Source organism: Mytilus edulis, chromosome 2 (assembly GCF_963676685.1).
Source record: "Mytilus edulis chromosome 2, xbMytEdul2.2, whole genome shotgun sequence".
Lineage (NCBI taxonomy): Eukaryota > Metazoa > Mollusca > Bivalvia > Mytilida > Mytilidae > Mytilus > Mytilus edulis.
The window spans coordinates 79420884-79430006 of record NC_092345.1 but is presented as its reverse complement, the minus strand read 5'-3'; positions in this window follow the sequence as shown (position 1 = coordinate 79430006).

Sequence of the window (9123 nt, the reverse complement as noted above, 5' to 3'; positions counted from 1 at the left end):
TTAGAAAAACATCTAACAAAAACACGTAGACGTGACCAGGTACTTATACATCCCAACAACAAAACAGCAACAAGTACAGTCTTTATAAAGGGAAAATATTCAATTCCAAATTATTATTTTGAAGATAGAAAACTGAATCAGATGCCGCTATACCATGCCCGAATCCGTGCCGAGAGTACATTTCTAGTTGTCTTAAAGATTTCAGATGTGTCGGAAAACCTTGTAAATGCATGTTACAAACAAACAGAAACATCTGGTTCTTTAATGTTCAGGGCAAGATCAAATAAATAATAAATACAATAGATAGGTTGAATTTGATGCTAGGTGACAAATCATAAACAGCAGAGACCAATATATAAAAATCCTCTGAACACTTCATTCTAAATTGACCCATACCGGTATCATCGAATCCATGACGCCTTGTTTGTCAAATCCTACCATTTTAGACTTTGTCATGAAATAAAGGTTTCGTACATAAATAAGGTGTAAGCTGACCGCGTAAGACAGGTTGTCTCTGAAATGAGTTAAATTATATATAGAAAACGTTTTATGAGGGTCAGTGGTCGTTTCAGTCAGGTGACCGCTGCAACGAGGTGACTGGTAAGGCATATTTGACTGTACTTGCATTATACTGCTATACGCGTATCTGAATTTGTTTACTGAATATTGTTTATGCTAATTTTAATACAAATATGCGTCGGCTTTATAAGGTGACTGAACATAGTTCTGTATCAGTAACATACAACCAGCTTGACATCAGAAACTTAGTGGGAGTATGCAATTATAGTGGCGTTTCTTGATCGAATTAGAAAAAGAAAACTTTTAATAAATTATGAATCGAAAACGGTTTTTGCATTTTGTTAAAATTTTATAGAAAAAAAAAGAGTCTGTTTTATGACTCCATGCGTTGTGAAACAATTTCATAACGGGTGACATTTTATTAAAATTTTAGTTGCTATGGGTCGTGATTTTTATAAATAATATTCTTTACACCAGAAATGTTATTTATAAACAAGCGTATGAGTTTAGTAATGACTAGTATATCACTTTCGGACACGCAAGACAGAGATGTATATTAAACGGTAAACGGACAGAAAGTCACAGGACAAAAAGTCACAGGGCATAAAGTCTCAAATTTGGTAGGACAAAAAGTCACAGGACAAAAAGTCACAAATAATATGTTGACAATTGTTTGAATATATAAGAGAAATATCTTGAAATATTTACTTTTTAATACATATATTCATATTAAAGTTTAGGAAATGTGTCATTATACTTGAAAAATGACGATTTATTTAATTTTAATCATGCAAATGAAAGATTTCTTGGCACCATGAAGCCATTTAAGTGCCAAGCCACTTTGACATTTTGTTCTTTTAACAATTATTTGATTTACTTTGATATTTTTTTTGATAAATTTTGTTTACAAAGTTAGATTTTTATACAATAGTTCAAGAGAAATACAAAAATATTTTTGTGGAAAGAAGAGTTTTATATTCAAAGAAAATAGTCAGAAAAAATGAATTGTGACTTTTTGTCCTGTGACTTTTTGTCCGTGACTTTTTGTCTGTGACTTTTTGTCTTGTGACTTTCTGTCCTACATTCTTATTAAACACCTAATAGTTAAAAATGGAAAGTTACAAATTATCGGCCGTGTACACTCCTCAATACCCCCAGAAGTGAAACGATGCATGAACTTGCAAGTCCGACAGGAAATCGTTTGAATACCTGGACGTGTCACCTCACAATACCTTTGGGGGTTATACCTTTAGTCATGCTGGTTATCAGATGAGGAAAGGTCCGAATTTATTTAAATCACATAAAAGAATGTCATAATGAACAAAATAGATTTTCGGAAAACGATTTTCACGATACACTTATTTATGATGAACTTTGACTTTTAACTAATTCCAATATAAACAGTTTAAAAATGACAGACCATGGTTATTTAAAGAATAATAAAATTTTCCGTATCAAGTTAGTTAGTCGGATAAAACAACCGTACGATTGACAAGATATTGACACGCAATTACGACTACATCAAGTTACTATTGTTTTCAGGGTCCTTAGACATATCATGGTCTCTAAACGGAGGAGATGATAAAATGGCGGCACGCAGGGAATTGACACTCTCAATTTAAAATCGATGGATATCTCTTATCTAGCAGAATAAAACTTTAATTTGAGAATTTTAATACAGAATGGACATAATATCAATTTTTAATTTTTTTGCGAAGTTTCCCTGCATTTTGTTGGAATTTTATAGAAAAAAAGAGTCTGTTTTATGACTCCATGCGTTGTGAAATAATTTCGTAATGGGTAACATTTTATTAAAATTTGAGTTACTATGGCTCGTGCTTGTAATGCTTAAATCTTTAATAAAAATGTCTTTTTTACTTAATCTTCATAACTCTGGAATTATAACTCTAAAAAACATTGGACCTCATCTGGTAACATAGATCAAGATGTCTTAAGATATCTTGAAGTAAATTACTAAGTCAATGATTTCGTAAACACACATTACTTAACACTTATACTAAATTCTTTAATAGATGCAGACTTAATAAACAGCATACCGCATCATAATTTTGCTGTCGTGTTGTGTATTGAGGCCTTTAATAAACTAAGATACGACCCATGTAAATTTCGATCATTTAAACAACTTTATTCTAAAATGTTATCAATTTAACGCTGTAATTAGAGCTTTAAATATTATTTGGTTTAGTTTTTTATCTAAAGAATAATTTATAAAATAGAGAATGGAAATGGGGAATGTGTCAAAGAGACAACAACCCGACCATAGAAAAAACAACAGCAGAAAGTCACTAACAGGTCTTCAATGTAGCGAGACATTCGCGCACCTGGAGTTTACCAACTATGTTTTGTCTATACAGTAATAAGGTTTTAAGAAACAGCTGCATTTGTATGCACCTGTCCTAAGTCACTAACCTGATGTTCAGTGGTTGTTGCTTGTTGATGTGGTTCATAAATATTTCTAGATTTATTTTAATATATAAGACCGTTGGTTTTTCGTATTTGAATGGTTTTAAACTAGTTTTTGGAGCCCTTTATTGCTTGGTGCACGTGTTCGATGTGAGCCAAAGCTCCGCGTCGAAGACCAAACTTTGACCTATAATGGTTTACTTTTACAATTTTTGATCGGATGGAGAGTTGTCTCATTGAAACTCATACGACACCTTCTTATATCTATTATAAGTTGTAATTCATATTACTTGGTTTTTGAACTAGCTTTCTGCAGCTGCGAGTTGTCTTAGATAAATACATTGTGTCTCTTTGTTATTTATTTTGGGGCTCTTTGTCGATCTGCTGAGTCTAGCCTTTTCCAACTTATTTTTACACTTTGTTCTTATGTTGTGCTGTTACATCACTGTCCTGGGTTAGGGCATAGGAGGAGCGCTCGTAATTATGTTCCACCCCGCAACATTCTATATGTACCTGCCACAGGTCAGGAGCTTTGATTTCAGTGGTAGTCGTATGAAGCTGTGTTTTCATACCAAGTGATTTTTCTTGTCATTAAGGGCCTTTTAATTATAAAAGCTTACCATAGCGGTATTGGTTTTGTTAATTGTTGTAGGCCTATAGTGAATTATAGTTGATTGCATCTATGTGTTTTTCGTATCCGGTGGATAGTCGACTCATTGTCAATCATACCACATTTTCTTATTTATATACATATAAAAAAGAAGATGTGGTATGATTGCCAATGAGACAACTCTCCACAAGAGACCAACATGACACAGAAATTAACTACTATAGGTCACCGTACGGCCTTCAACAATAAGCAAAGCCCATACCGCATAGTCAGCTATAAAAGATCCCGATATGACAAATGTGAAACAATTCAAACAAGACAACTAACGGCCTAATGTGTGTACAAAAAATGACCGAAAAACAAATATGTAACGTATAAACAAACGAAAACTACTGAATTACAGGCTTCTGACTTGGGACAGGCACATACATAGAGAATGTGGAGGGGTTAAACATGTTAGCGGGATCCCAACCCTCCCCTAACCTGGGAAAGTGGTGTAACAGTACAACATAAAAAGCAAACTATAAAAATCAGTTGAAAAAAGCTAAACTCATCAGATGGATAAAATTCAAATATTACAATTACAAGTGGACGTGGCGGGGTACTTGTACATCCCAACAACAAAAAGACACTAAGTACAGATCTGAGTGTACTCGCAGTTAATAGCAGCTACAATGTAGTTCAAAGTTACTAATAACTAATAAAAAAGCATGCATCTAAAACTAAATGTTCTATCAGTACACATCCAATATCCAATGGATTTAGTGTAAAGACGTCATAAACAGACAGAAAAAAATATGACCTTGTGCAATGCTAAGATACAAGTATCGACAGATTGTAGATCCATGAATGGGTATATGTTTGGTACCATTAAAACGTTTAATCCCACTGCAAAGGATTGCGCCTGTCCTAAGTCAGGAATCTGATGTACAGTAGTTGTCGTCTGTTTATGCAGTTCATACGTGTTTCTCGTTTCTCGTTTATATATATAGATTAGACCGTTGGTTTTCACGTTTGAATGGGTTTACACTAGTAATGTTAAGGGCAATTATAACTTGCTGTTCGGTGTGATCCAAGGCTCCGTGTTGAAGGCCGTACCTTGACCTATAATGGTTTACTTTTATTAATTATTACTTGGATGGAGATTTGTCACATTGGCACTTATACCACATCTTCCTATATCTAATAACAATAATATTTGGTTTGCTTTTATTTTACTGATAACAAAATCAATATTGATACCAATAAAAATTTTGCAACATGGATGATTTGAAAGTCTTTTCTTCATCAGTGTGACCATCGACTTATTGTAAATAAGTGAATTTAGAGGTTTCCAGAAGACAAGATTAAAGGATTGAGAATTCTAGTTGTGGAATGTCTTATTTCCTTTATATTGGCCGTCCATTTGCCCGTTGTTTGACAGTTTGCATTTTCTTAAACAAACAAGCCAATTTGAACACAATGTAGCAAGAATGGTAAATATAAGGTTTAACTCAATGTTTGATTCCTATAGAATGGAAAAGAACTGCAGTGGGTAAATAAATATAGACACAGGCTCACTTAGTTTGAATATATTTATTTAAAGTGGATTGGGAAATAAGTTACTGTACATTGTAACTTATATGATCTTATATTTATCTCTTTCAACTTTGCGGTTGCGAGTGCTGCCTTGTAGCGGCTCACTTGAAACAGATTATATATATAAAGAAAATGTCGATTGCCATTGAAAAAACTCTCCACAATAGACCGGATAACACAGAAATTAACAACTATGGGTCCCTGTACGGCCTATAACAACGAACAATGTCCATACTGCGTAATCAGCTATAAAAGGCCCCGCATTGACCATGTTAACAAATGTAAAACAATTAAAAAAACAACCCTAATCTATATACAAAATAATGAATGAAAACAAATATGTAACACAGTAACAAGCGAACACAGGTTAGTGTATTCTCAGTAAAAAAAATATAAGTTTTAAAACCAAGTGAGATGTGATTAATTATATTTGAAAATTAACGATATAATGTACAGAGAGGGAAGTGACTAATCTAGGTAAATGTTACAAATGGAGGTAAGCGTGCATGAAAATGTAACATCCATTATAAACTTTGTATGTTCAAATAAATTTTATTTTATTGAGAAAAATCTAAAATAAATGGACAGAAAACAAATCATGCGTACAGTACATGACATGACGGTTTACTATAATTACCAAAATGAAAGTTGTTTGAAATATGATTCACGATCTAAAACAAGGAAGATGATCTGTGACCTCTGTTCATGTTGTTTGTGACCTTTGTTTGTGAAGATTCAAAAACATGAAAACTGTTATTTTTATATTCAATTGTTAAACAGTACATTATAGGTATATCGTCTTACATAAAATGTTATGGTATTAGTCTGCGACTTTTATTTAACATTTATTATTGTTTACTAAGCATTACACTAGTTAAACTTTCGAAACAACTGTTGTACATATTTCAAAATTACCCGAATTTCGTTGCAGGTACACATTTATTTACCTTAATCCTTATCGAGGTGTTGCATAATAAGCTTGCCCTATTCGTAAAATTTTGTTAACTGTTTTTAATATGTACGAAAAATGGAGGAAAACTACAAACATGTAAGACGTAGACACTCTTTCCGAATGGATTAAGGCAGTGAGGTCGTTGATACAAATGAGAATTAAGAAACTGAATGGGTCTATCAATGCCCATGCTACGTCAATCTTTAAAAACCTAAATGTTGCAAAACACGTATCCTACATTCATGACAAATATGTTGTTGCCGCCGCAGATAAAGCCCCAAACAACATGTTTTTGTGTGAAAAACTCAGTACATTAACTGCTTGATAAACGAATTAGGTATTGACAAATCACTTGGAAACTCAACATAAACTCTCACGACACTCACCAAAGAGGAAATCTTGGATAATCATAGGTCTGTTCTATGTTCCTTTGGGATTTCAACCAAAGATGAAGAACTGGATCTTCCATCACTGTATTGGATACCTAAACTACACAAGTGTCCATACAAACAACGGTATAATGCTGGGTCTTCCAAGTGCTCCACGAAACCTATTTCTAAATTAATAACATCTATTTTATCAGCAACCAAAGACGGGCTTCAAAGTTATTGTGAAATTGCCTATTCTAGAGGTAGCGTGAATCAGATGTGGATACTTAAAAAATTCAAAGATCTTTTAGAGTACATACAATCTAACTCTCTTTCATCTTGTAATAATATTAAAACATTTGACTTTTCTACACTTTACACAAGTATTCCACATTCCAAACTAAAAGACAAATTGAAAGAGTTGGTATTGCTTTGTTTCATAAAAAAGAATGGCCAACTTCTTAGGAAGAAAGATAAGAAGTTAAAAATATCCTTTAATTCTACTTTCCGCTATATAGATGATGTTCTTTCACTAAATAATTCAAAATTTGGTGACTATGTTGAACGCATCTATCCCATCGAACTAGAGATAAAGGATACTACAGATACAGTTAAGTCGGCCTCATATCTTGACTTACACCTAGAAATTGACAATGAGGGTCGGTTGAAAACAAAACTTTACGACAAAAGAGATGATTTCAGCTTTCCAATTGTGAACTTTCCATTTCTAAGTAGCAACATTTCAGCAGCACCTGCATACGGTGAATATATCACCCAATTGATACGATATTCCCGTGCTTGCATTTCCTATCATGATTTCCTTGATAGAGGGTTGCTGCTCACAAGGAAGCTATTAAACCAAGAGTTCCAAATGGTGAATTTTAAATCATCACTTCGTAAATTTTACGGACGCCATCACGAGTTGGTTGACTGTTTCATGAATGTGACCTACCGAATTAGACTGTCATCAGTTACTGGATTTGTAATCACATAAGAAACACGACGGGTGCCACATGTGGAGCAGGATCTGCTTACCGTTCCGGAGCACCTCAGATCACCCCTAGTTTTAAGTGGGGTTCGTGTTGTTTATTCTTCAGTTTTCTATGTTATATCATGTGTACTGTTGTTTGTCTGTTTGTCTTTTTCATTTTAAGCCATGGCGTTGTCAGTTTATTTTCGATCTATGAGTTTGAATGTCTCTCCCTCTTGAAGAACAGATTGTATTTAAAATTTTCTGCCCGGTGAACGAGATCACCGTAAAAATTAGGATGTGCTATTCCGATGGAAATAAATGTTCTACAGGTGCAAACTTGTTCATGTTTCAATTGTTTCATTGAGGTAACAAAGTTAGTTACGCTTACTTCATTGACTACTTTTTATATTTTCAACTGGTAAAATTACACAATCTTTGAAAATGTTCTTTGCCTTAATTCTCGCAACATATATTTATACAAAAAGCTGTAATATATAAAATTAAGAATTGATTGCGACCAATCGTAAAAGTCTATAAATTTTACACCAAAAATCGACATCGATGAAAATTAGCATACACTTTTCTATTTGCATACCTGGTGTATGTACAAGACCACGTACCATTATTATATAATAATCAAAGTCAAACTAAAATATCAGTTTCTGAAACGTGTAAGACAACACGTGTACTTGAAAATAACCATACAATTTAAGATATTAAGATAAAACTATTAAAATGTATTTATATACCACAGTAAACAATTATCAAGGTATCGAATTGACAGATTTTCTTCTATTTTCTGTGAGTATTTTTTTTTTTTAAATATTTTTAATACGAATAACAAGGACTTCTTGAAGACAACCAAACTTAATCTGATTTCCTCAGAACTTATTTCACACATTTTAAAAATGTCTTCCACTCTGGACTACGGTGACCTATAGTTGTAAATTTCTGTGTCACTTTGGTCTCTTGAGGAGAGTTGTCCCATTGGCAATCATACCACATCTTCTTTTTTATATCACATTTTTGTATTGTTTATATGATTCTAATAACATGATGACGTATTTCTTACCATACAATGAAGCTATAAGTGCCAATAGATGTCTTAAAAGAGAAAATTTGATGGATCATGGAAATTTTTGGGGTGTTTATCCCATTAATGTACAACAAGGGAAAATTTACTTAACCACAACCACACTTCTACCGTGTGTGAAGCAATGCTCTGTCTTTCAGATATACATGTATATCAACTCGCGTCGGTTAATATAAATGAATGAATGAATGAATGAATATTTTATTTGCGAAAGCATAAATAATATGCTATGGCAATACATAAACAAGTATATACAATGTGACAAAATAACAGATAGCAGAGAACAATACATAATATAATAAAGGTACAATTTTAAATGTGCTTGAAGTAAATGAAAAAGTTTAAAATTATTTGGCCAAGAACAATAATATTTTGGCAAATGTTCTTGTCTCACAGTTCTGTAGGCTGGACAAACAAGTATGAAGTGGTATTCATTTTCAATACAAGCCATATTACAGCATTCACATAGACGCATATGTCTAGGAATATTTTTATATCGCCCTAATTCCAAATTCAGTTTCAAAGTACCACTTCTCAGTTTTGTAAGTAAGTTACTATCAATAAAAAAATCTAAATAATTCTCTATTACAAAGTCTGTTTTGAGGT